The following is a 17,952-nucleotide window of genomic DNA, read 5'->3' as shown; positions in this document are numbered from 1 at the left end:
GCTCCAGGCATTACCACGAGCACATTCTCCCCAATTAAGGTGTCACCAACCTCCTGTGGTGGATTCAACATCTGGATCAGAGGTAGGGACGACATCGGGTGTAACATCTAGGGTGGAGTCAACATTTGGGGTGGGGTCGACGTGACTGTTGGGGTCTGAACAGGTAGTGGAGTCAACCTTGGGGTCAGGGGTCAACTCTGTGGCTGGAGCAGTCTCGGGGTCAACCTTAGGGGCATCACAGAGAGCCTCAGGCTCTGGAACCTTCTCAACACTCTGGATGGGGTCAACAGACGGCTGAATGATTGGGGCAGGTTCAGCCTCCACACTGAAAGTGTTTGAGGGTGAAGGTGAATCCATGTTGGGTTCAGGCTCTGGAGGGGCCTCTTCAGGAGTAGGTGGAGTATCCTGGGTATCAGCAGAAGTATCAGCTTCCTTCACTGGAGAGGAAGCTTTAGTATCTGGCTCTAGTGGAACAGCATAGGCAAAGAGCACAGTGAATTACAAAACAGCATGTATTTTCACACACTGTGCACTCAAATCTTGGCCCTACCCAACAGGAAACAGCCTTCATTACCTGTTTCTGCAAATGCAGTCTTCTCTCCCACAGTCTGTGTTATGTTGACAAGGGGCGTCTCATATGGGGAGACGTAGTCTGCTGATGACTGCGAGGACAGAGCACAAGACCATCAAAGCCCTAACAAAGACACCATAAAACCAACCAAGCCCTTTTCACATCTCACTATGGAAATGTTTTGTTGTGAAAGGATGAGAACCTTGGGAATGAAACATGTACTTTTCACGTGTTTCAATGAGCTCTGTCTGGGAATTGATTTACCTCTGTTGTCTTTGTTGTCTTCTCAGAATTCTTTATTGGGTTGAATAAGGCATCTATGAAATCTGAGGCAGAACAAGACAATACAGAAGAAATCAATCCCCTAGTGACTTTCAAATAAATTACTCTTAAAACATCATCTATAGGTGTAAATCCTACCTACACAATCATGCGAACTGAAATGTGAAAATTAAAATGTGAATTAAAATGATTTGGTGCCTTTTCTGAAATATAAACTAAAAGTAAGTGTACTGTACCTGCAAAAGCAGCAGGGATGTAGTCCTTGACCTCGATGTACACAAAGAGAGCTGGCAGAGTGAGCGGCATGTTGCTCTTGCTGCGCAGACAGATGTGCTGGAAGCCTGCAGGGCACAAAACCCCATGAATCAATCAGACACAGGCAGAAGCCTTCTGACTCAAGGTCTACTTCAATCAGCCTCATTGTAGGGAAGACAGGGCAGAAGTGCAGTTTAAACCCATGTAGAAATAGGTAACACTACATGAAGTTGCTCTAATATCTGTGTAGTAAAGCGGTAATCACTCAACACTGTAACAACACCATGTTAATACTGTGGTGTTACTAGATTAATAACAGTGTTACTTCACCGGTATAAAAGAAAGGTAATGTAACATGTTATCATACAGACCTGACTGAAGGGCCTCAATGGGGATGATCCTGTGGCCCAGAAACCTCCCGCCCTCCTCGTGAACCACGATCCTGAGGGAGGCCATGTCAGGCAGCAGGATCTGTCCACACAACAACAAGCTTGACCCTTCTGACATGCATTCATCAAGGCAAAATTGTTAGCTTATAGAAATGATAGCTGAACGAATTGAATGAGTATACCTTCTCAAAAACAAAGGGTTCCTCGTTCCACACTGGGTTAATGGTGTTCGTTATGGGAGACCACTTGGTCTGATACTTCTTCCACGCCTGTCTTCACACTCTTGTCTGACAGGAACTGGCCTGAGTAGATCTTTAAGGAATTATGATAACAAATATATATGATACACAGGAGGTTGGTAGTACCTTAATTGAGGAAGACGGGCTTGTGGTAATGCCTGGAGCGGAATAGTATCAAATACATGAAACACATGGTTAGCATTTTTTTGTATGCCATTCCATTGGCGCCGTTCCAGACATTATTATGAGCCGTACTCCCCTCAGCAGCCTCCACTGATGATAACACCTTTAGAAACACATGTAGGCCTTTGGTAAAAGGGTCTTTCTATAAACTAGGTTACCATTGAGGATTTCCTACACTGGACATCTTGTTACAGCTGTTGATAAGTCATTGATAATAATCTGCCAATTCTTTTCATGTCATTACATTAAGATATAAGGGGAGATCATTGCTAGATTCAATAAAATTCATGAGTTGATTTAAAACCTGTTTAACTCTTTATCATGGTTGGTGTATTGACAGATTTGTCCACAATCGTGTGACATAAAACATTTACTTTCTGTCCTTGCATTTATGGCAGTGTCAATTTTTATTATATCACATATTAAGTATAAATCAGTTAAATTAGACATTGAACTTGAACCCAGTAAGAATCCAGGATCTAGCTGTCAGACAGAGTTTTTGTATAGAGATCTCAGAAATGCAGTGTAACTAGGTAACATTTCGTGTCTCTTTATGTTATGGGGTGAAAACAGTTTTCTTGGCACAGAAATCTGAAATAATGTATGCATTGCAAAATCAAATGCTTAAAGAGTCACCTTACCTTGATACTTAAAACCTAAATCGATACTGTCATTAACGTGGTTTTTCAATAATTATGCATAATACTTGTTGGATGCGCATTTGGTGGTTTTTCAATAATTATGCATAATACTTGTTGGATGCGCATTTGGTGTCCAGCTGATTATGCATGATATTTTCACATATCATACATTACATTTTACATTTTAGTCATTTAGCAGAAGCTCTTATCCAGAGCGACTTACAGGTGGTGAATGCATACATGTTATTTTTTATTTTATTTTTATTTTTTCATACTGGCCCCCCGTGGGAAACGAACCCACATCCCTGCCGGCCAAACCCTCCCCTACCTTGGACAACGCTGGACCAATTGTGCGCCGCCCATGGATGCCATGGGCCGCCCAATTGTGCGCCGCCCCATTATCATCTGATCCAGGAAGGAACTTTTCGAATGATAGTCATGTGACGAACAGCTGTTGTGATAGCGCATGCCATGCTACAACAGCCCAAGTGCTGGAAAAAAGGTGTTCGAAAGGCATGTCCAGAATACTTTGGTGTCTCATTCGTTATGCCGGTGAAAACAGTTGTGCGTGGATCCACGTTGGATCTAATAATTGATGTTGATCATTTGTTGTTGTCTGTTTGATTTACAGCAGGGTCTCGTTAGATTTAACAGAGAAAGCTTCAAGGTAATGAGTTCATGTTTTTGAGCCTGGGATTGGACACAATTAGACTATTGCTCAACACCCAACGCTCATTAATTTCCAATTAATTATTCTGGATATAATGACAACAAATTACTTAGCCTAGTGGGCTTATTCACAATATGATCTGGTAATGAAATAACATACATTTACATTTTTACATTTACGTCATTTAGCAGACGCTCTTATCCAGAGCGACTTACAAATAGGTACATTCACCTTATAGCCAGTGGGATAACCACTTTACAATGTAATTTTTTTTTTTTGTTAATGTTTTTATATTTTTTTATTATGTGTGCCTGCGTCGGCCACATAGGCTTCAGAAAATCAGCCATGCATCCAATCTATTTAGTCAGGCAATGTCCACATTATTCTCACATATTTTAGAATGTAATAATAATTTGAATATCAATGCATTGGCAAGACCCCCCAAAAAATGCATTATTCTTAAAGTGGTAATGGCCTACTTTCTTGACACTTTTGCATGGTTTTTTGGGGGAGGGGGTTCAAAATTAGGCCCTATATGTACAATTATATAAATTATACAATTGTATAATATTGAGGTCCTTGAAGATTGCAATTAAGTGTTTGAAAAAGTCCCTGAAAGTCCATGTATTTGACTTGCCAAATGTCTGTATGAACCCTGCTTAAAGGATGTATAGTCCTAGGCCTATGTTGTTGTATAGGTGGAGTTATGGGCTAATTTGAATATATTCATTTGAATCCTCTAAGTACACATGTGGAACTGCTTCAAACCATTTAGAAATTTGATCCCAATGTCACACATTGCCCCATTATTTATAGAAATACCCAAATAAGGGAAGAAATACAGCTCCAGACGCAGCAGGCCTGTATACACACTGACTGTCCACTTACAGTAGACTATCACAAAACAGACAGACATATTCAGCCAAGACGAACACACACACATAAAGAGAGAGAGAGAGAGAGAGAAAGCCTGAGGGTATGCTACTCAGAAAAACAAGTGGGAGGAAAATAGCCCCCAGATCCAAACAGCCAGCTGCGTCAGCTCTTCCAAAGTGAAACCATGGATAATGATCCAGAGTGGTTTGATAATGACTAAACAGTCCAATAACTACATTAGAACTCACACATTTTAGACCTATAATTTTTTATGAGATGTTTTAAATGCCTGTCACAAAAGCCTGAAGCAAGAATACTGAATAGTGCCGATGTCTGCTGCTCTCTCTGTGTGATTGGATTAAACGTAATAATAATAAATAATAATAATTGCCTTGATGGTCAGTGTGTTGTCCACGATGGTGTCGATCCTGTCACAGTAGGGGTCAAACTTCTTGTCACTACCACAGAAGAGGTCATGCTTGAGGCGGTAGCCTGTCCTTCTGTTGAATTCAAATAAAGACATGTTGTGCTGCATTGGGAAATCTGGAGAAAAAACAACATATTTTCAGAACATTTCAAAATCACATTCATGTTTCTTCACTGCTGCATACAGCACAACATTTTCATGTGAGCTGGATCTGCATTTTTATGGCATGTGCATTAGAGCTTTGTGCAACTCAAAACAGTGCAACACTGACCTGCAGTGGTGAATATAAGAAACACTTATACTCACTCTCGGACTCAGAGTATAACATCAATAAAGGAACTCTACAAGTGTGCCTTATCATGACTAATAATAATAATAATAATAGGAACAATCAAAAGTTATCAAACCAGTTTATCAGCAATAAACCAATTCCAGACAGATGGTATACAGCAGTGTGTAACATGCCTATTTTGTATTTCAGGAAATCACATATATTCTGAAAGAGCTCAGAAGAGTTCAGAGACAACTTGAAGGTAAGTGCACATTTATCACAATAATTGAGTAAACAAGCATCACTTAAAATGTTTTTATTTTTTTGTTAATTCCTGACATTTAATCCTAGTAAAAATTCCCTGTTTTAGGTCAGTTAGGATCACCACTTTATTTTAAGAATGTGAAATGTCAGAATAATAGCAGAGAGAATGATTTATTTCAGCTTTTATTTATTTCATCACATTCCCAGTGGGTCAGAAGTTTACATACACTCAATTAGTATTTGGTAGCATTGCCTTTAAATTGTTAAACATTTCAGGTAGCCTTCCACAAGCTTCCCACAATAGGCTGGGTGAATTTTGGCCCATTCCTCCTGACAGAGCTGGTGTAACTGAGTCAGGTTTGTAGGCCTCCTTGCTCACACAAGCTTTTTCAGTTCTGCCTACACATTTTCTATAGGATTGAGGTCAGGGCTTTGTGATGGCCACTCCAATACCTTGACTTTGTTGTCCTTAAGCCATTTTGCCACAACTTTGTAAGTATGCTTGGGGTCATTGTCCATTTGGAAGACCCATTTTTTTTTTTTGTCATTTAGCAGACGCTCTTATCCAGTGCATACATTATTTTTTTTTTTTTCATACTGGCCCCCTGTGGGAATCGAACCCACAACCCTGGCGTTGCAAACGCCATGCTCTACCAACTGAGCTACATCCCTGCCGGCCATTCCCTCCCCTACCCTGGACGATGCTGGGCCAATTGTGCGCCGCCCCATGGGTCTCCCGGTCGCGGCCTGCTACTACAGAGCCTGGATATGAACCAGGATCTCTAGTGGCACAGCTAGCACTGCGATGCAGTGCCTTAGACCACTGCGCCCCTCGGGAGGTAGGCATTTGCGACCAAGCTTTAACTTCCTGACTGATGTCTTGAGATGTTGCTTCAATATATCCACATAATTTTCCTTCCTCATGATGCCATCTATTTTGTGAAGTGCACCAGTCCCTCCTGCAGCAAAGCATCCCCACAGCATGATGCTGCCACCCCCGTGCTTCACGGTTGGGATGGTGTTCTTCGGCTTGCAAGCCCTCCCCTTTTTCCTCCAAACATAACAATGGTCATTATGGCCAAACAGTTCTATTTTTGTTTCATCAGACCAGAGGACATTTCTCCAAAAAGTACGATCTTTGTCCCCATGTGCAGTTGCAAACCGTAGTCTGGCTTTTTTATGGCGGTTTTTGAGCAGTGGCTTCTTCCTTGCTGAGCAGCCTTTCAAGTTATGTCAATATAGGACTTGTTTTACTGTGGATATAGATACTTTTGTACCTGTTTCCTCCAGCATCTTCACAAGGTCCTTTGCTGTTGTTCTGGGATTGATTTGCACTTTTCGCACCAAAGTACATTCATCTCTAGGAAACAGAACGCGTCTCCTTCCTGAGCGGTATGACGGCTGCGTGGTCCCATGGTGTTTATACTTGCGCACTATTGTTTGTACAGATGAACGTGGTACCTTCAGGTGTTTGGAAATTGCTCCCAAGGATGAACCAGACTTGTGGAGGGCTACAGTTTATTTTCTGAGGTCTTGGCTGATTTCTTTTCTTTTCCCATGATGTCAAGCAAAGAGGCACTGAGTTTGAAGGTAGGCCTTGAAATACATCCACAGGTACACCTCCAATTCACTCAAATGATGTCAATTAGCCTATCAGAAGCTTCTAAAGCCTTGACATCATTTTCTGGAATTTTCAAAGCTGTTTAAAGGCACAGTCAACTTAGCGTATGTAAACTTCTGACCCACTGGAATTGTGATTCAGTGAATTATAAGTGAAATAATCTGTCTGTAAACAATTGTTAGAAAAATTACTTGTGTCATGCACAAAGTAGATGTCCTAACCGACTTGCCAAAACCACAGTTTGTTAACAAGACATTTGTGGAGTGGTTGAAAAACGAGTTTTAATGACTCCAACCTAAGTGTATGTAAACTTCCGACTTCAACTGTATGACTCAGACAAAGGGACCTGTCAGTTCCTGACAGACAGTCCCACTCACAGGGTACTTGTCCAGAGGATCCGTTAGCAGCATATCTCCAGATTTGGTTTTACAATAGTTAGCCATTTTCTCCTGCTGCTTCACGCTGGAAAAACACAATATAGCTTAGATAATGATCCCTTAATGTCTGCATGCAGGTTACAGGCTCAATCAGATTATATAAAAAGTCACATCCCACTGGGCACACACTGTTTGAATCAACGTTGTTTCCACGTCATTTCAATGAAATTATGTTGAACCAACGTGGAGTAGACGTTAAATTGACGTCTGTGGTATCATATTATGAAGAGCATACAAATAAGTATTTGTGATAGTAGTGGCCCTGCTTTTGGTTAAAGTCAAACCATGTTTTAATCTGAAAAGAGGAGTGAAATGTAGTGTTTTACGAGTCTATGTGGTTCTCAAAGGAGAGGATGACTGGGTACTGGGAGGTTTTGAAAGCGCTCTCTGGGATGACCTCAATCACATCCTGTCACACAGAAAAACAGACAGACCAATCATCTACTGGACTCTGTGACATACTAAGTAGACAAACAGGATGACTGGCAGTATCAACACAACTCTCAGACCTAACTAAGGGATGGATCGACATTTACATAATGGGTACCTGGAAGAAAATGGTGGAGGATCATTCTTTTTCAATTTCAGTCAAGGGGAGAGTTTAGTGTTTTTTTCAATCTAGTCCAGGAGAAGGTCATGTAATTTGTAATTGATTACATTTCAGTATTTCTCAGTGTTTTAGAATTAGTTGCTTATTATGTTATATATTGATGTGTGCCCGATGTCGCCCCTCATCTCTGATTCTCTGTTGGGCACGCAATATCAAGTGAGCCTATAGGCTATTTAGTGTGGTCTCAGTCAAATGATCCATAGCCTATAGCCTATAGGCTACAAAGTGCATGCTCGGAAAAGCACAGAGCAAAGTACATTTTCTAAGATAGCTGCTGGGATGGTGTAAATAAAACTAGGCTCATTACACACTGCAATGTATATTGTAACCCTGAGCCCTGCTCTGCTCTTGCTGATCAAAAACGTTTGTGTGTGCTGCCTAACCAATGGCTGTGCTGTGTAGGCCTACGTTGGCAGTTCAGGAAGAGAGTCAAAGACTTGTTCCGGAAATAATTTTTGATTAGGCCTAGTCCCAAAAATTCCCTATCTTGCGCAAGGACTAGCCTATAGTCTGTGTTCTGTTCAGTTTGAGAAGGAGGGCGTGAAGATGAGAAGGAGGACCAGAGGTCAACTTTGATAGCTTGCTACTACTATAATTGATTTGATTAAAAACAATATGCTTCTTGCCCATGATGTAGGCCTATTGATCAGAGTTATTGACCTCACAATAAGCCAGATTCTAGTAAGTTACATTGTGGTGCTGAAACTTGAAGCAGCAGCCGTGGCACAATCAATTGGAAATGGACAGCTCATGGTGCTGAAAGTAGGCAAATCCGAGCAGGCATAATTCATTTCAAAGTCTTCATTTTAATTAGACTTTACTAACAACAAGAAGGCTTTGCATTGGAGCCTATTTCTTCCTATTTAAGAAATAAGAGGTAGGCCTACCTGTTTGACAGACAAAATTAGGCTATATGCTGCTATATCCATAGATTTGTCAGTCAATTCCGCCACCCACCATGCACTCTTTAAATAGCCTACCTCTTTGTCAGTGAAGGGCTGTTCAGTTAAAACCAAGACTCAAATTGAGGGGGTATGAGATGGTATGCCATAGGCCTACCTTTTATTAAAGAAAATGGCAAAAAGCACAGGCCTACCCCTTGTTAGCTTAAGATTGAGGAAAATAGAACGAATCCGATTATATAAAGTGATCTATAACAACGCTTTGGTCAGCAATGCTTTATGCTAGAAACAAGCTGTAAAATACCCGGGAAAAAGACTCCAATGCATTTGAGGATATCATTGTTTCGTTTCTTTGACATTCAGAGAATGAGCTACAACCTATAGCCTAGGAGACAAAACATTGACTTTGCTTGGGAAGTAATCTAATTCTGTCACTATCAATTGATTAAGCTATTCACTTTCAGTACAATATAATATTTTAAAACCCAGACAGCTTTTAAGGAAACACTTGTGACCTTCTCTCATTGCAAAAGGGGACAGTTTGGTCTGTGTGCCAGTTATAGCGGAGCTCTGGGTACCCTTAAATGGCAGTGTTGAGTGAGGGGGCCAGGGGATGTGTGGTGTGGTGTGGCGTGGAGAGGCTGCTGTGCTGCACGCATGCTCCAGTGCCCAGGCCCAATATGACACTGCATTGTGTCTCAATGGACACCTGCTGGCAGAGCCACAAAGGAAGCTGTCACTGTGAGATGTAAAGCAGGGGCCACTTCCTGGTACACTGTTTCTGTAGGCGCTGGGGTCTGGACTACTGTTGTAACACTCTAAAACATATTGTAAAGTGGTTATGCCACTGCCTATAAGGTGAATGCACCAATTTGTAAGTCGCTCTGGATAAGAGCGTCTGCTAAATGACGTAAATGTCTATGAGTCTTAATGAATGAGGGATGTGTTTATGGGGACTACAAGAGGGGTCGACAATGGGTCAATGGTCTACATTAGCTAGATGCTTTGTCTTTGTTTGGCACACACCATATTGGATCAATAGGACTATTCTCTAGCATTGAGGTCCAATATAGCATTAGGGTAAGTGTTAGGACTAGGGCTAGAATACCCCAACATAGGTTGCATATTCCGTTGAAAATGGGTGAATAATTGGTTTACTTCAGCACCACTGCACTGCCTGGCACAGAGATATGAGGGCTGACTGACACCTGACCTTGAACAGGATCTTGGTTGTCATGGTGAATCCGTGGGTGATGGGTTCTTCATCCGGTGGTTTTCCCTTCCAGCAGTCCAGCTCCAGGCAACGGCAGCCGGCCAGCAGACACTGGCGGTACATCTCCGGAGACGGCACGCCACTGTGGAGGGATCACCGGGAAATATGTCCCATACACTCTAGAGACACTCAAAGGTGTAAGCAACAGTCAGCACGATTTCCAGTTATTTGAATTAATGAAATAACCAAAAAAGGATTGTAAATTATCTTTCAGCCATAGACTTTTTATTGCTTCTACTACTAGCTCTGTGCTCACATTTACTGACAATAAAAATAGGTTTCTCAAGTAGGTCTTTCCATTTGTATAGCTCTGAGTAGACTTTCATAAACCTTGTTTACCATAGCCATGTTCAAATGTGTGATACCAGGTCTAATGACGGTTCTTGTCTGACCTGTCAGGCATGTGTCGGACTTGATTAGGCAATGTAGCAGCCGTTGGCTCATGTTGGCCTGCTTTTCCAGTATGACCACAGATGTCTCAGGCCCCATCAGATAGAACAGCTGACCTGTAGAATAAATCAAATGTTATTTGTCACATGCGCCGAATTAGGGGGCAATGCAAATAGTCTGGGTAGCCATTTGATTAGATGTTCAGGAGTCTTATGGCTTGGGGGTAGAAGCTGTTTAGAAACCTCTTGGACCTAGACTTGGCGCTACAGTACCGCTTGCTGTGCAGTAGTAGAGAGAACAGTCTATGACTAGGGAGGCTGGAGTCTTTGACAATTTTGAGGGCCTTCCTCTGACACCGCCTTGCATAGATGTCCTGGATGGCAGGAAGCTTGGCCCCAGTGATGTACTGGGCCGTACGCACTACCCTCTGTAGTGCCTTGCGGTCGGAGGCCGAGCAGTTTCCATACCAGGCAGTGATGCAACCAGTCAGGATGCTCTCGATGGTGCAGCTGTAGAACCTTTTGAGGATCTGAGGACCCATGCCAAATCTTTTCAGTCTCCTTAAGGGGAGTAGGGTTTGTCGTGCCCTCTTCACGACTGTCTTGGTGTGTTTGGACGATGTTAGTTTGTTGGTGATGTGGACACCAAGGAACTTGAAGCTCTCAACCTGCTCCACTACAGCCCTGTCGATGAGAATGGGGGCGTGCTCGGTCCTCTTCTTTTTCCTGTAGTCCACAATCATCTCATTTGTCTTGATCACGTTGAGGGAGAGGTTGTTGTCCTGGCACCACACGGCCAGGTCTCTGACCTCCTCCCTATAGGCTGTCTCATCGTTGTCGGTGATCAGGCCTTCCACTGTTGTGTCATCGGCAAACTTAATGATGTTGTTGGAGTCGTGCCTGGCCATGCAGTCATGAGTGAACAGGGAGTACAGGAGGGGACTGAGCACGCACCCCTGAGGGGCCCCCGTGTTGAGGATCAGCGTGGCGGATGTGTTGTTACCTACATCGCCTCATGCCTGTACTCTCCAATTGGTAAGAATCACACTGCTGTTTCCATTTCGAATTTCACTTACTAGGATGTGAATATCTCATATATCTCAGGCCGGGGGCAAAGACTCATCAGGAAGAGCTTGAAAGCAGCTTCGGGGAAGATGTCCGGCTTCATAGTGTCACCCTGAGAGAACACACAAGTTGCCTCTCACATTATTACACTCTCACATTATTACACTCCACTGGAAATAATTCATGATACACCTCAGAAAGGACTATAAGTACTAGGACTATACATTTTTGTAATTTAGCAGACGCTCTTATCCAGAGCAACTTACAGGAGTAATTAGGGTTAAGTGCCTTGTTCAAGAGCACATAGACAGATTTTTCACCTACTCGGCTCAGGGATTTGAACCAGCAACATTTCGGTTACTGGCCCAATGCTCTCAACCTTTAGGCTACCTGCTGCCCTATATGGATGCAAACCCCAGAATTGTGAGTGTTTAAAATCACAGGGCTTTCTCTCTGACCTTTCCTTTGGGGAGGTGTGCTGAAGCCAGGGCACCCTCCACCCGCTTAAATACTGAAAATGAAAATAAAGACAACACATGAATCTAGTTTGAATTGTTTGGATATGTTAAACTAATGTGGGAGCTGTTCAACCAATTATACAGGACATTGTCTGTGACTCACTTTTTGACAGGGATCTTGACATCCTTATTGATCTGAAGGGAGATGTGGACATACCTAGGATGGAGAGGTTCATCATTTTTTTTACATCTAATTTACATTCAACATAAAGACCGGTCCTTGTCCACTCACATTTTCTCCATGAAGACTTGTCTGCATGCGTTGTTCATCGAAGGGTTGTAAGCAATGGACAGGATATCAGTAGCCCAATTCTATAACATCAGACCACAACTGCATGAAATTGCTGTCTGAATTTACTACTTGTGATAATAACTGTTTCGTTTTTGACCACTAGAGGGCATGGAAATGATCAGTCACAGTGCCTCAGGAAGAGAACAAATTGTTATTTTTATTAGGGCTCACTAAACCGGATATTGTAGTCGTAAACTCATAAAGAGTGCAAGGACAGAGGCTGCTTTGTGGTGGAAATGAAGGCTCATATATGGTTGACCTGAGGCAAGGTTAGAGCTTCAGAGCAAGTTTGGAATCTGGCAACTAATATACAGTGGGGAAAAAAAGTATTTAGTCAGCCACCAATTGTGCAAGTTCTCCCACTTAAAAAGATGAGAGAGGCCTGTAATTTTCATCATAGGTACACGTCAACTATGACAGACAAAATGAGGAAAAAAAATCCAGAAAATCACATTGTAGGATTTTTATGAATTTATTTGCAAATTATGGTGGAAAATAAGTATTTGGTCAATAACAAAAGTTTCTCAATACTTTGTTATATACCCTTTGTTGGCAATGACACAGGTCAAACGTTTTCTGTAAGTCTTCACAAGGTTTTCACACACTGTTGCTGGTATTTTGGCCCATTCCTCCATGCAGATCTCCTCTAGAGCAGTGATGTTTTGGGGCTGTCGCTGGGCAACACGGACTTTCAACTCCCTCCAAAGATTTTCTATGGGGTTGAGATCTGGAGACTGGCTAGGCCACTCCAGGACCTTGAAATGCTTCTTACGAAGCCACTCCTTCGTTGCCCGGGCGGTGTGTTTGGGATCATTGTCATGCTGAAAGATCCAGCCACGTTTCATCTTCAATGCCCTTGCTGATGGAAGGAGGTTTTCACTCAAAATCTCATGATATATGGCCCCATTCATTCTTTCCTTTACACGGATCAGTCGTCCTGGTCCTTTTGCAGAAAAACAGCCCCAAAGCATGATATTTCCACCCCCATGCTTCACAGTAGGTATGGTGGTCTTTGGATGCAACTCAGCATTCTTTGTCCTCCAAACACGACGAGTTGAGTTTTTACCAAAAAGTTATATTTTGGTTTCATCTGACCATATGACATTCTCCCAATCCTCTTCTGGATCATCCAAATGCACTCTAGCTAACTTCAGACGGGCCTGGACATGTACTGGCTTAAGCAGGGGGACACGTCTGGCACTGCAGGATTTGAGTCCCTGGCGGCGTAGTGTGTTACTGATGGTAGGCTTTGTTACTTTGGTCCCAGCTCTCTGCAGGTCATTCACTAGGTCCCCCCGTGTGGTTCTGGGATTTTTGCTCACCGTTCTTGTGATCATTTTGACCCCACTGGGTGAGATCTTGCGTGGAGCCCCAGATCGAGGGAGATTATCAGTGGTCTTGTATGTCATCCATTTCCTAATAATTGCTCCCACAGTTGATTTCTTCAAACCAAGCTGCTTACCTATTGCAGATTCAGTCTTCCCAGCCTGGTGCAGGTCTACAATTTTGTTTCTGGTGTCCTTTGACAGCTATTTGGTCTTGGCCATAGTGGAGTTTGGAGTGTGACTGTTTGAGGTTGTGGACAGGTGTCTTTTATACTGATAACAAGTTCAAACAGGTGCCATTAATACAGGTAATGAGTGGAGGACAGAGGAGCCTCTTAAATAAGAAGTTACAGGTCTGTGAGAGCCAGAAATCTTGCTTGTTTGTATGTGACCAAATACTTATTTTCCACCATAATTTGCAAATAAATTCATTAAAAATCCTACAATGTGATTTTCTGGATTTATTTTCCTCAATTTGTCTGTCATAGTTGACGTGTACCTATGATGAAAATTACAGGCCTCTCTCATCTTTTTAAGTGGGAGAACTTGCACAATTGGTGGCTGACTAAATACTTTTTTTCCCCACTGTAGGTTACCAACCGGTCCTGGCACCATGGCACCAGAGCCAGACCGAGGCTCCTGCAGTGGCTTAAACAAATGTTGGTGGTTAGGTGATGCCGATAGGCAAAATTGCTCTAGACGTTTACATACCTATCGATTTATGTTTATGACACATACAGTATGTGCAGTATGAGCTCTGGTTATGTCATGTTGCTGTGATGAGAAGATGTAATGATGCAAGCATTATAATGGGTATTACCTGTATCACATTCCCCTTGTAAGCAAATAAGCTATGGTAAGTCAGATTGTCAGGGCCTGTGACAACAGTCAGGGTTTTGAGTAGATGGTCGCTGTTTGGAACATCCAGGTTGAACACATTCCTGACTTTAGGGTGCAGTTGATGAGAACGGACAGACATTTGTAAACCTCCAGTGACCAAAAGTAATTCCTATGTTCCTATGTTATCACAATGATGGTTATTGTGTAGGCAAAGCATTTATTTTATGTTTTTATGATCTCTTTCTTTCACAGTAAAAAATAAATAAAAATTGACACTTTCTCTTGTATTCCCTGTCATCCTCTACTTCCAGTCCAACAGGGTGTCTCCATGTATGTTTGGAGAGGGGGATATGAGGCCTGCAGTACCCTGGTGTCTGTTTTTCCATACACAGGACACCTGGAAGCTCAAGCCTGACCAGACAGGCAAATCACTGCAAGCAAACTCCAGACCAGAGCAGAGAAAAATGAGAGCAGCAGCTCAGCAGAGGGACTGGGGATCTACTATATCATCAACTACTACAGTGCAAACAGATCAAACATTTGTTTTGATACAGTATCCGTGGCTTATAGAGGAGCAACTGATCTCCTTGAAAGCAGAACAGAGGATAGAGTGTCATCCGATGGCACACCAGCTACAGTGAGGGAAAAAAGTATTTGATCCCCTGCTGATTTTGTATGTTTGCCCACTGACAAAGACATGATCAGTCTATAATTTTAATGTTAGGTTTATTTGAACAGTGAGGGACAGAATAACAACAACAAAAATCCAGAAAAACGCATGTCAAAAATGTTATGAATGTATTTGCATTTTAATGAGGGAAATAAGTATTTGACCCCTCTGCAAAACATTACTTAGTACTTGGTGGCAAAACCCTTGTTGGCAATCACAGAGGTCAGACGTTTCTTGTAGTTGGCCACCAGGTTTGCGCACATCTCAGGAGGGATTTTGTCCCACTCCTCTTTGCAGATCTTCTCGAAGTCATTAAGGTTTCGAGGCTGACGTTTGGCAACTTAAACCTTCAGCTCCCTTCACAGATTTTCTATGGGATTAAGGTCTGGAGACTGGCTAGGCCACTCCAGGACCTTAATGTGCTTCTTCTTGAGCCACTCCTTTGTTGCCTTGGCCGTGTGTTTTGGGTCATTGTCATGCTGGAATACCCATTCACGACCCATTTTCAATGCCCTGGCTGAGGGAAGGAGGTTCTCACCCAAGATTTGACGGTACATGGCCCCGTCCATCGTCCCTTTGATGCGGTGAAGTTGTCCTGTCCCCTTAGCAGAAAAACACCAAAGCATAATGTTTCCACCTCCATGTTTGACGGTGGGGATGGTGTTCTTGGGGTCATAGGCAGCATTCCTCCTCCTCCTCCAAACACGGTGAGTTGAGTTGATGCCAAAGAGCTCGATTTTGGTCTCATCTGACCACAACACTTTCACCCAGTTCTCCTCTGAATCATTCAGATGTTCATTGGCAAACTTCAGACGGGCATGTATATGTGCTTTCTTGAGCAGGGGGACTTTGCGGGCGCTGCAGGATTTCAGTCCTTCACGGCGTAGTGTGTTACCAATTGTTTTCTTGGTGACTGTGGTCCCAGCTGCCTTGAGATCATTGACAAGATCCTCCCGTGTAGTTCTGGGCTGATTCCTCACCCTTCTCATGATCATTGCAACTCCACGAGGTGAGATCTTGCATGGAGCCCCAGGCCGAGGGAGATTGACAGTTCTTTTGTTTTTCTTCCATTTGCGAATAATCACACCAACTGTTGTCACCTTCTCACCAAGCTGCTTGGCGATGGTCTTGTAGCCCATTCCAGCCTTGTGTAGGTCTACAATCTTGTCTCTGACATCCTTGGAGAGCTCTTTGGTCTTGGCCATGGTGGAGAGTTTGGAATCTGATTGATTGATTGCTTCTTTGGACATATGTCTTTTATACAGGTAACAAGCTGAGATTAGGAGCACTCCCTTTAAGAGTGTGCTCCTAATCTCAGCTCGTTACCTGTATAAAAGACACCTGGGAGCCAGAAATCTTTCTGATTGAGAGGGGGTTAAATACTTATTTCCCTTATTAAAATGCAAATCAATTTATAACTTTTTTGACATGCGTTTTTCTGCATTTTGTTGTTGTTATTCTCTCTCTCACTGTTCAAATAAACCTACCATTAAAATTATAGACTGATCATGTCTTTGTCAGTGGGCAAACGTACAAAATCAGCAGGGGATCAAATACTTTTTTCCCTCACTGTATAGGGATTATGTTGTTTATTCCACAGGGAATAGCTGTGACCTGTGACCTCCCTTAGTAGTAGGGAGTAATGGCTGCACACTGAAACTCTCTATGGAAACAGCTCAGGGTGGGTGCAAGCAGTGGGAGAGATTCAAACTGTCAAACTCAATCATCTCTCTACAGCTTGATCTGCTGCACAGAAATCACAAAACTGGGCTCTCTCGCTTTAGCTGCAATCACATCACCAACACTGTGTGTGGCTCGGTGTGTGTGCACTGGCATTGTGTTTATTGCTGCTTTTGCAATACAAATTCCCCCTCAGTTACACAACACACAGGTTTTGACAGGCAAGCAGATAAAGACTGGCTTTATTGAGTGGATCACTCAGCAGTGAAAGCTATAAACCCCTTAGACAACGGTACTCACATTAGGAGGTTTTGCATATTTTCCTGATCTGTTCTCAACATCCAGGAACTCTGTCTCCTAGGAATGGGGAATTATAAAATCACAAGCCAATCATACTGAGAATACAAATTATGATGGAACAATTATTATTTTTGATTGCATCAACAGATAGGCATCTGCAGCGCCCATTTTAAATTGTAATATGCTTTCTACTACTTGCGTGAATACTCTGTATGGAACACTTGGTTAACAGGCTGATGTACTGCAGACCAAAAGGTGCTGAGAGAGGAGTGAGACAGAGAGAGGTAGAAAGCGAATGAGCAAAAGAGGGAACGCTACGGTAGAGAGAGAAGCAGCTGTCAGCACAGTGAACATTGTGCAGTGCAACAGCAGGCAGGTAAAGCCCACATCAGCTGCGATCAATATAATTCACAAGGCTGCTGGGACTGTAACGTGCAACGCAGCACTCTGAACCATCTCACAGCTAGATCCAATTCACATCTGTTAACATACAGTACACTATGGTTACAGAGGTTGGGGTCGCTGAGTCATCCCACAGCCTGACGGACCCCTATTCTAGAGCTTGATTCTCATCCAAAGTGAACTAATTAACTTGTTTTCAACTGAAGATTTTCTCCAGGAATTTGCTGCACTTTTAAGAATAGCCAACTCACCTCTGACCATTTGGTAAACCTGCTTCCTTTGACCAAGTAGCGTTTGACCTCTGGTGGCTCCAGGGTATACAATCTCTTGTCCATTGTGTTGGTTTCTATTGTTCCTCTCCTGTTGTGTGACTGGTGGAGGTGACCCCTCTACACCATGACCCTGACCAGTGACTGCTCTACCCTACCTGTACTCTCACTGTGCTCTTGAAGAGATGTACTGCAGATACAGCAAAATAACTCGTTTTTCAACCACTCCACACATTTCTTGTTAACAAACTATAATTGGTTAGGACATCTACTTTGTGCATTACACAAGTA

At 42.7% G+C, this 17,952-nt stretch overlaps 1 pseudogene across 1 annotated transcript in view; it reads right to left on the bottom strand.

Moving 5' to 3' along the window:
• Nucleotides 1-17,727, bottom strand: part of LOC311145345 — a 32,385-nt pseudogene extending 14,658 nt beyond the window's left edge. The window contains exons 1-12 of the transcript in view: nt 17,644-17,727; nt 11,377-11,477; nt 9,852-9,993; nt 7,453-7,535; nt 7,063-7,151; nt 4,498-4,649; nt 1,680-1,809; nt 1,480-1,579; nt 1,090-1,194; nt 836-897; nt 575-662; nt 51-464 (exon numbers count right to left, since the gene is read on the bottom strand). The product of the transcript in view is annotated as an uncharacterized misc_RNA (transcript). The remainder of the gene's footprint in view (nt 1-50; nt 465-574; nt 663-835; nt 898-1,089; nt 1,195-1,479; nt 1,580-1,679; nt 1,810-4,497; nt 4,650-7,062; nt 7,152-7,452; nt 7,536-9,851; nt 9,994-11,376; nt 11,478-17,643) is intronic.
• Between the last annotated feature and the right edge of the window lie 225 nt (nt 17,728-17,952).

The sequence above is a fragment of the Coregonus lavaretus genome, assembly GCF_964263955.1.
Source record: "Coregonus lavaretus genome assembly, chromosome: 18".
NCBI lineage: Eukaryota > Metazoa > Chordata > Actinopteri > Salmoniformes > Salmonidae > Coregonus > Coregonus lavaretus.
This window is presented reverse-complemented; position numbering and strand designations above follow the sequence as displayed.